Source organism: Salvelinus sp. IW2-2015, unplaced genomic scaffold (genome assembly GCF_002910315.2).
Source record: "Salvelinus sp. IW2-2015 unplaced genomic scaffold, ASM291031v2 Un_scaffold2692, whole genome shotgun sequence".
In the NCBI taxonomy this organism is placed as follows: Eukaryota; Metazoa; Chordata; class Actinopteri; order Salmoniformes; family Salmonidae; genus Salvelinus; species Salvelinus sp. IW2-2015.
In genome coordinates, this window is record NW_019943998.1 from 39020 (window position 1) to 49731 (window position 10712).

The following is a 10712-nucleotide window of genomic DNA, read 5'->3' on the forward strand; positions in this document are numbered from 1 at the left end:
ACTACTTCTTGTACCATGGGCTTTGGCACCCCTATTCCCTGTATAGTGGAACTTATTTTAGCCATGGGGCTTTGGCACCCTATTCCCTGTATAGTTTTGGTGCACTACTTTTACCAGGGGTTTGGCACCCATCCCTTGTATAGTGCATATTTAAACCCAGGCTTTGTGGCACCTATTCCCTTGGTAGTGTGCACTACTCTTTTACAGGGGCTTTGGCACCCTATTCCCTGATAGTGCACTACTTTACCAGGGGCATTTGGCACCCTATTTCCCTTTTATATGTGCACTATTTACCAGGAGGGCTTGGCACCCTATTCCCTGTATAGTGCACTACTTTTACAAAAAGAGCCCATAGGGGCTTTGGCACCCTATTCCCTGCATAGTGCACTACTTTTAACCAGGCCTTCATAGGCCCCCACAGGGCTCTGGTGAAAAGCAGTTACTAGGATGCATGGGGAGAAAGAGAGGGGAGGCTGAGGGGAGAGAGAAAACAGGAAGAGAAACTGGAAACCAGTAGGACCAGTGGGTCAGTCTGACAACATTCAACGGGGTTTTCAAACGTAAACACACCCCCAGTCTCTTCCTACAGAGAACAGCCTGACTGACTCAAATACCATGGCCAGGGGAAATCCACAGCCCAGTCTCTACCACAGAGAACACCTGACTGACTCAAACTACCATGGCCAGGGAAATCAACAGCCCAGTTCTACCTGAAGACAGCCTAACTGACTCAAACTACCATGACCAGGGAAATCACAGCCCAGTCTCTACCTACAGAGAGCAGCCTAGACTGACTCAAACTACCATGACCAGGGAAATACAGCCCAGTCTCTACCTACAGAGAACAGCCTGGCTGACTCAAACTACCATGACCAGGGAAATCACAGCCCAGTCTCTATACCTAGAGAACAGCCTACTCTCAAACTACCATGACCAGGGAAATCACAGCCCAGTCTTACCTACAGAGAGCAGCCTCTGACACTCAAACTACCATGACCAGGGAAATCACAGCCCAGTCTCCCTACAGAGAGCAGCCTGCTACTCAAACTACCATGACCAGGGAAATCACAGCCCATCTCACCTACAGAGAACAGCCTGGCTGACTCCAAAACCGTGACCAGGGAAATCACACTCCAGTTCTCTTCGTAACAGAGAACACCTGCCAGGCTCGCCGGGCTGACCTCAAAGGCCAAAATGACCAGGGAAAGCACACGCAGTCGCTACCTACAGAGAAACAGCCTGACTGACTCAAACGACCCACGTGACCAGGGAACCAGAGCCCCGTCCTACGAGAGAAAGCCACTGACTCAAACTACAATGACCAGGGAAATCACAGCCCAGTCCCCACAGGAACAGCCTGACTGACTCAAACTACCTGACCAGGGAAACACACCCCAAGTCCGACTACAGAGAGGCAGCCTGACTGACTCAAACACCAGTGACCAGGGAAATCACACCCCAGTCTCTCCCACACAGAGAACAGCCTGTGTGGACCAAACGGACCTCGACAGGGAAAACCACCCCCAGGTTCGCTCCCGACAGAGACAGGCGGGGACGACCGGACAAAACGACCCCGATGGACCCAGGGGAGAGCAAGCAGCAAAGGCGCCGACCTGACAGGAGGAGAGCCGGCGGCCAGCGAAAAACGACGAGCTGGAGGAGGAACAAGGGGCGAACGATCAAATCTTATCAAAGCGGAACTTTGACATCATGGGCCCAACATGCAAAGGTTTAAAGGTTGAGAAATTAAACATTACTGACGCTCAAGTTGCATCATGTTTCTAATCGATATCTGATCCCTTAAGAGCGGTCGACTAAAACGCTCCCCTCCTAGGTGGATGAGATACAGTGTTGCAAAGATTATCTTTTCAAACAGGGCCTTGAGCCAGCCATAGCAAAATGGTTGTGTCCAAGAAAGCATCCACACATGTCAATTTTGTCTAGAATGGAAAACCCAGACTGGGCAAAATATGGCTGCAGCCTGACTGACTCAAACTACCATGACCAGGGAAATCACAGCCCAGTCTCTACCTACAGAGAGCAGCCTGACTCAAACTACCGTGACCAGGGAAATCACACCCCAGTCTCTACCTGAGAGAACAGCCTGACTGACTCAAACTACCGTGACCAGGGAAATCACASCCCAGTCTCTCCCTACAGAGAGCAGCCTGACTKAAACTACCAGAACAACTCAATTAAACATGGACGTTACGCACATGGAATGGTATCAGAAAGGCTACCGTGTATAACTAACTATACTGTACAGCTATACAACAGTGAGATGTTCGTTTTGACAACACAATAAGGATCTTTAAGGGACGCAATAAGGTGACCGTATATCACCGTCTCGTTCATTGACCGCTGGTCTAGAAATCAACCGTTCTGGAGAAAACAGGTATTTACTATGAGGGGCGTCAGGTAGCCTAGRGGTTAGAGCGTTGGGCCAGTAACTGAAAAGGTTGCTGGATCGAATCCTGAGCTGACAAGGTAAAAATCTGTCGTTCTGCCCCCTGAACAAGGCAGTTAACCCACTGTTCCTAGGCCGTCATTGAAAATAAGAATTTGTCTTGRCTAGTTAAATAAAAGGTTAAATAAATATTTACTTGTGACAACTTTCAACACTTAATGGGAACTGATCTGAAAACAACACCGGCGTCTTACAACTAAAACTTTGAAAGGATGTGACCTTTCTAAGGTTTGAAATATCTTGAGAGGCTTATGTGTTCATCGAGGTTGGAGCTTTAGACAGGATGAGGTCTAAACCAGGATTATATCAGAGGAGAAATTAGTTAAGGTACTTTGGATGAGGTCTAAAATCAAATACTGGCCACAAGTTTCAGGTGGAAAGACGTTTTGACAGACAGCCCTAAAACTGGACACTGAGCCCCACCTGCTGTTTGTGAATGGTATTACACGTTACGGAGCCAAACGTCACACACATCCTGTAAACTGATTAAGTTAACAATAATAAAAAAATAACTATAAAATATCTATTTTCAGCAATAATTGTTGACAGTGAAACCATTCCCTCCCTGTCTCTTAAATGGCACTTGATTACCTACATAATGCAGTACTTTACCAGAGCCCTATGTGACCTGGACTAAAGTAGTGTCCTTAATAGGGGAATGGGTGCCATTTGGGACAGAAACTATATCAATTATAGTCTTGCAGACTCAAATTGCCTCTCCTCTCCTCCAGTCACGTCCCATTAAGTCACGCCCCGACTCCTGTCTCTCTCTCCACTCCCGTCTCTCTCTCCACTCCCTCTCACTTCCCGTCTCTCTCTCTTCACTCTCTTCTGCCCTCTCTCCTATCTCCCGTCTCTCTCGCTCTCTCACTTCTCCCGTCTACTCTCCATCGCTCATCTCTCATCCCGTCTTCTCTCCATCTCCTCACTCTCCATCGCGTCTCTCTCTCTTCACTCCGTCTCTCTCTCCACTCCGTCTCTTCCCACCCCGTCTCTCTCTCCACCGTCCTTCCACTCCGTCTCGCTCCTGCTGTCTCTCTTCCACCTCCCGTCTCTCTCTCCAACTCCCGTCTCTCTCTCCACTCCCGTCTTCTTCTCCACTCCCGTCTCATCTCTCCACTCCTGTCTCTCTCTCCACTCAGCTGTGATGATTCCATCAACAGGAGGGACTGACCCGTAACAGGGTGTCGTCATTGGCGACTCCAGCCGCAGCTCAGCCTCAGCAACACTCTATAATGTAGTGCTGCAGTAACAGAGCCCTGTTCCCTCTCCTGCTGTCTCCTCTCTTCCCACTTGCATCTTGTGTTGTGAGGACGATTAACATCCACGCGTCAGTCCATTCACCTGACCTTGCGTCGCACACCCTGTCACTCTGGTGCACTCAATTACCTCTCGTGTCCCCATAATTACTAAAAGAAAGTAGGCAGGTGGAGATGGTTACGCCTGGACATTCAGGTCTGCGCTCGATAGCGCACTGTCCAGGAACTCTACAGACTCCCGTTCTTCTGCTGGTATCACGCGATTGCGAGAAATGGAGGGCTATGAGAGTGGTAAATAGCCGCAGGCTCAGCGGGAAGGAGGGTGACTGTGCTGGTTGGCCCTGTTGGTTGGTGTTTCACATATCCCGTTTATGTTCGCTCACCGACAGTGCAGGACAGTGGGAGCCACGAGTGAATCAGGCTTATGGAGCAGGGACAGCGGCTCTTGTTATCTGCGCATCTATTCATTAAATAGAGATGTGTGGGCTGGAAGCGGTTCTTAGAGCGTGGGCTAGGTAATTCGGCATTAGGGAGACGTCGAGTAGCCCTCTAAGTTTGTGAGCGGTTCAGTACACACCTCGCGGTTTATTTTCGGGAATCAACGAGTACTAAAAAGCAAGTAGGTATGGAGGAAGAGAGGGACAGGGATAGGCGGGAGTTGGTGGGTTTGAAGTAGGCATAATTGGCGGGTAGTGTGAGTATGAGGTAGAGAAGGGGAAAGACATGGAAGAGCAGAGACGGAGTGGGGAGAGAGACGGACACCGTGGGTGGAAAGAGGAAGGGTTGAAAGTGGAGAGGAGGTACGCACCGTGGCGAGATTGGCAGGAGGAGGTACGGCTGGAGGTACTGTGACCTTCCGGCGTGATGATAGAGATAGCGCTGGGTGTACGCGGACCGGCAGAGAGCGAGGAAGTACGCGCATGACAGTGGGAGGGAGTGGGGACTCGGGGGAGGGAAAGCCTACGGAGTTCATAAGCTATAGGTTTTCAATAGAAGTGCGCAGAGGCAAGAGTGGAGAAGAAGTGAGGCAAAGGAGTTAGCACCGGGTCCGGTGACTTCCTAAATTGCGGACCGTCTGTCTGCAACGTCGGGCAGTCGCCATCGTAGTCCTGGTCAGCAGGCGTCAACTTCTTCCTTTCGAGTCTGCTCAAGTCCTTCTACTACTTGGATTCTTCGTTCTCTGTCCCAAGTGGCATCGCCCTCCTCTCCTATCCTTAAGCTCGGAACTCCACCTGTTTTCAGCTCCAGGTACATAGGGTCTTCCTGGTAATGTCGTATCCGCATTATGTGGTATCTGTCTCTCATCAGTGCCCTCACTCCTTAGTACTTTTAAGAGTCACCACTCCTGCGTGTCCGCCGTGGAAGGTTTCCCCTCGTGCCAATCACCTCTCTTTATTTGCTCCCTTGACAATCGCATTGTTTTCCTTATACGTTTATCCATCTTTTTATCATGTTTAACTTACACTCAGTTGTCCCTGTTCCCTTCTCAACACCTCCCGGCTGATCTGTCCGTTGTTGACGCTCTTTCTGGCTCGGCTACTTCCCTGTTCCTGTCCTCTCGCACCGTTGTTAATACCATTCACAAACAGGCAGCTGTTGTCGCTCCCGCCTTCTAGTCGCTCTAGTTGTTCACGCGGCTCTTGTTGTCAATAACGCTCTTCTTCTCCACCTTGGAAGTTGTTGCTCTAGCTTACATTTGATCTTATGCTACGTTCCATCCATCATCTATCCTTAACTAATTTCTCCTCTCTCGATCATTGAATCTCTGTTCCTTAGACCTCTCCTCCTCACTCCTTGAGAAGTTCTCCCCATACCTCGATGAACACATAAGCTCTCAGTATTTCAACCTTACGTGATCATACGGTCACATCCTCTCAATCGGTTTTAGTTGTACGACGTCGCCTGCGTGTCTGTTTTTCAAGATCAGTCTCGCATTAAGCTGTTGGAATACGTCTGTCACAAGTTAATATCTCTATTCCTAAATCCTTTTCTTGATTTACACCTAAGACAATACAAATTCTTTATTTTCAATGACGGCTAGGCAGTGGGTTACTGCCTTCGCTTCTAGGTGGTCATGACACGACAGATTTCTTCACCTTCGCTTCAGTCTTCAGGCACTTTCGACTCCAGCTCACCCTTACTCTTCAGTCTCTACTGGCCCAACTGCTCTAACCACTAGGCTACCTCCTGACGCCCTCGCATCAGTAAATACCTGTTTTCTCCGCTCAGAATCGGTTTGATTTCTCTCAGACCCAGCGGTTTCAACTGAACGAGGACGGTTCGATCATACCTGGTCACTCTTATTGCGTTCCTTAAGATCCTAATTGTGTTGTAAACGGAACCTCTCACTGCTTGTATAGCATGCTCATCAGCTACACGTTGAGTTTTACTCCACGGTAGCCTTCTTTCTGATTACCATTCCCATGTGCGTAACGCTCCACCCTGTTTAAATTGAGTTGTTCTGGTAGTCTCTTGAGTCATGGCCTCTTGCTCTCTCCTGCTAGGGGAGACTCGCGCTGTGGATTTCCCTTGGTCACCGCGTATAGGTCTTCTTGAGTCAGTTAGGTGTGCCTTCTCTCGGTTACGTCAAGAACTACGGCGCGCTTGGTTGTAATTGTTCTCCTGTGCCTACGTGCTAGGCTTTCTTCGGAGCGGTACACAGTCCCGTCGGCTTGTCCTTTTCTCTCCAGCTGGCGTACGAGACCTGCTGGGTGTGCCACTCTCTCCTCCTCTCTGGTCTAGCGTGTTAGTTTGATGGTCCGCCATACCAGGGCTGTTCTCTCACGAGTGTCTTGATAGACACTCGGGCTGTGCATTCTTCCCTGGAGTCAAGCACGCGTTAGTGACCTCGTTGTCATGTTCAGGCTGTCGTCTACTGTGGTCAGAGCTACATAGGGCTCTGGTGGATTGGCCTCGGTACAAGATAGGACTAAGTTTCGATAGTGCAGTTCCGGCTGCTCAGCGTCTGTGAGCGTAGAGATTCTGCACACTGGGTGGTGTGATTAGTACACTGGTCACTTGGTGTACGCTTCTGAGGTTCAGGCACTGTTCTCTGTTAGGTAATGGCGGCCTGCGCGCTTGTGATTGACTGTTGGTACCCTAGGAGTACTTTTGATCATCGTCAGGCTGTTCTTGTGGGTCAGATAGGGATGGAGTGTAGAATTCTTCCCCTTGTGTTATTCTCTGGGCCAGTTTGAAGTTCAGTACAGGTCCTTCGTGTCCTTCTCGTTGGAAGTAGACTGGGTCTTCATGCTCGCCTATTCGTCCTGGTTGCCAACGGTTATGTTGCTTGATGGTCGGTCCTGTCGTCTCTGATAAAGGCGAGTAGACTTGGGGTGTGGATTTCTCCTGTCGATGCATCGGGCCTTGGTTTGCACGTTCCAGTCGCAGGGCTCTCTGTACGGTTAGAGCTTGAGGGGGATAGGTTGATTCCCGTGTTCTGGTTGTTTGATTGTCCAGTACGAGCGTGTGCTCTGTAGTTAGGACTGGTAGTGTGATTTTCCCTTCGTCTTTTCGAGCTTGTCGTAAGGTTCAGCCACTTGTTATCAGCTGAGGAGACGCGTTGGGGCTGTGTATTTTTCTCCCTGGGTCATCGGTAGTTTGAGTCAGGAATGCCATTCCTGCTCGTGTAGGGAGTAGGATACTGGGGTGGGTGATTGTTTCTCTCCTGGTCCCATTTTAGTATCTACAGTTTGAGTTCGAGTCAGTGTCGTGCGTCTCTCGTAGCTATAGCACCTGGCGCGTTTGTGTATTTCTCGCGCTGAGTCTCATAACAGGCTAGAGTGATGGAGATTTTTTCTCATGTCAGGAACTCGACGTCTTTCTCTTGCTCACGGTAAGAAGATCCTGGGACACACTGGAGCGCATATAGTGTTGATTATTTTCTCCTGGTCACTGCGTTCGTCTCAAGTCTGCTCGAAAAAGGGTTTCCATAGCATGACATGTTCACGTCCGATTAGAGTCTGAGTGTCTTGATAACCGTGAGCGACAGACGTACGGACGAAATACTAAGCTTGTACATTTGTGCTGTAACATGGTCATGGTGTATCATTAGGTAGGTAAACCAGAATTTAGGCTCATTTTTGAATATGAATATCAAACACATTGTAATAGTTTTACATCTACAGTCAGTAGATACAATGGGTTAGAGGGGACTGGGTGCGTTATGTACTGGCATTACAATTGGGCTCCTTGGTCTTACGGCTTACAGATGTATTATTAATTTATGTAGTTACGTAATTATGTTACTCAGTAGTTCGGATGGTGATTTCTCTAGTGTGGTATGACAAGACATGAGTACGGTGGATGCTGATTTCGCACCTTGGTCTGGGAGTCTATGAGAATCAGTCAGTCTGGTCGCATTAGTAGCATAGAGCTGGGGGTTGTGAAATACGCGGTGTTTTTTGTGTCGAGCTCAGGGCTGGGTGTGTCGTCGTGTAGGGTGAGGAGGGAGAGGGGGGCGGGGTTGGCGCCCGGGGGGATGTGGCTCGTGTGATTCAGTCATGCTGTCGCTCTCGGTGTGGTTGTAGGACCTAGCTAGTGATATTCTCCTGGATCATATCGATGGCACGCTCACCAGTTTAGGCTTGTAATCTTCTCACCAGTGGATGTAGAGACTGTGGATGTTTGAATTATTACCTGGCATGAGTAAGATATCTAAAGGCACTACTCAGTCCGAATAGAGTCTGTGCTACTTCTATATCGGTGTTGCAGAACGTGACTGAGCTAGTAACAGTTACGCAGCCTCTGGCGTATAGGTAAGTTTTCATTTCACGAGGCAAGTCAAAGGGACGTATCTCTTGGTAAGGATTCGCCACGTGTGGCTAGAGTGAGTTTGTTCCCACATAGGTCAATGGATATGAGTGTCACACGTGTACGGAGTTAGTATTCGCAATCTGGAGGTATCATGTCAGTAATAGAGTACTGTAAAAGAGGCTGTGTGGGTTGGATATTTCCGACTGACCGATTTAGATTCGACAATATGAAGTTCTGATCACAGTGTAGTAATGCTGTCTATGCTGAAGTTAGGAGGAGGGAGTGAATGCCGGAAAATTCCTCTCACCTGGCAAGAGGTAGTGATTTAGGGAAGTGTATGTTCAGATCTAGGAGCTGATATGTGTCTGTTAGGACAAGAGACTGAGGGGATTGTGTTATTATTCACGTTTAAGATGAATAGTAAGCTACGTTAGATCAGATTGATTCAGTGGACATGAAAGAGTTAATCCGCTAAGATAATGAGTAATTAGAATGGTGGAATGAAAGCATAATCAAAGATAATGTGAGTAATAGAACTGGGGGAATGAAAGTGTAATCACAAAGATAAATGTAGTAATCAAGAACTTGGGGGGGTGAACGGAATCACAAAGATAATGTAGTAATCGAACTGGGGGAATGGAAGAGTAATCACAAAGATAATGTAGTAATTATAACTGGGGAATGAAGCATAATCACCAAAGATATGTAGTAACAGAACTGGTGGTAATGAAGTGTAATCACAAAGATAATGAGTAATCAGAACTGGGGGAAATGAAGCGTAATCACAAAGGTAATGTATAATCAGAACTGGGGGGAATGAAGAGCAGTAACGGAACTATGGTAGACCAAAAAAAAATTAAGCCGGAAAAAGATTATAAATGAATAATATGAACAATTCAAGTAACAGGTTTGTTAACTTACAACACAATTCCTTACCTCAGTGAAGACAGGGTTTAATAAAAAATAATTATTCTATGTCATCAGAAGAACAAACCAAATGTGGTTGTAAGACTAAAAATGCTAGCCTGGTTTTCGGTTTTTCAAAACCAAGGAAGTCAAAATTATATACAAAACAAGAAAGTAATTGGCTCCAAAATAAGCATCTGTGTTGCTAGAATAAAAAATGAAAACACACACACTAGAGTAAAACGTTGCAAGAACTTGTACGAGGCTGTCTCAAAACCTTGATCTGTGGAAGGATTCAAGGATAATATACTATGGTACAGAAAGCCTTCTCTCAGAAAGGTTTCCCTTCAGTCAGTCAACTTCGGTTCAACATACTGTAATGCAACAGGCAGGGAGCAGGTCTCGAACCCTCGACTTCCGAGCCCCGATTCCGGCGCGCCTATCGATGTGCCCCAAAGAGATGCTCCGAACGGCAGAGTTCGATTTCCCACGCTTATAACCCAAGGGTGCTTACACTACTCGCGACTTCGGTGGGAAGGATCTATCAATCACGCCCTGACAGGGCCGAACGAAATCCGCGCTCCCTGGAAGCTCAAACTTCCACAGGTGATAAGCGCGAAGCTCGATTCACTCCTTCAATTATTCCGCTCTTCACTCCTTCAATTAATTCCGCTCTTCACCTCGATGTGAACAGGGACCGATTCAGGCTACTAAACAACAGCTTTACAGCGAGACATTACGTTGCGCCACTAAACTGTCCCCAGTCATAACGGTTATAGTAATTTCTCTGAAAGGATAATTTCTGAGTAGTGTTCCCTCGGCTTTGGAGCTCAGGTGGCCCTCCCTCCAACCAGTCAGTGGTGCCCAATCGCCACATAGCTGGCGGGGCGAACTCCCTGGAACTACATGTAGCATTCTTGAGGGAAGCGTAAGTGGTTACGATGGCAACTTTCCCTTCCCGGATGCCGACACAATCGCTGGGACTGAGGTGCGGAGCGGAGAGAGACTTGGGCTATGGTCGGAACGGCTGGAACTAGCTTTTAATACAGGGGATAGGTTGAGATTGGCTGGTTACATACAGGGCCCAGGTACAGGGGATAAGTGAGACGGCTGGTTATACATTACAGGCCCAGGTACAGGGGGATAGGTTGAGACGGCTGGTTACATACAGGGCCCGTACAGGGGGATAAGTGAGATGGCTGGTTATACATAAGGGCCCAGGTACAGGGGGGATAGTGAGATGGCTGGTTACATACAGGGCCAGGTACAGGGGATAAGTTTGGAGATGGCTGGTTATACATCAAGGGCCCAGGTTTAACAGGGGG

General features: G+C 48.2%; 1 protein-coding gene across 1 annotated transcript in view; it reads right to left on the bottom strand.

Moving 5' to 3' along the window:
• LOC112074576 (uncharacterized) overlaps positions 1 to 3923 on the bottom strand; it is a 37481-nt gene extending 33558 nt beyond the window's left edge. Inside the window, exon 1 of the mRNA XM_024141736.2 lies at positions 3917 to 3923. The gene's annotated coding sequence lies outside the window, so the exon portion shown is untranslated. The remainder of the gene's footprint in view (positions 1 to 3916) is intronic.
• Between the last annotated feature and the right edge of the window lie 6789 nt (positions 3924 to 10712).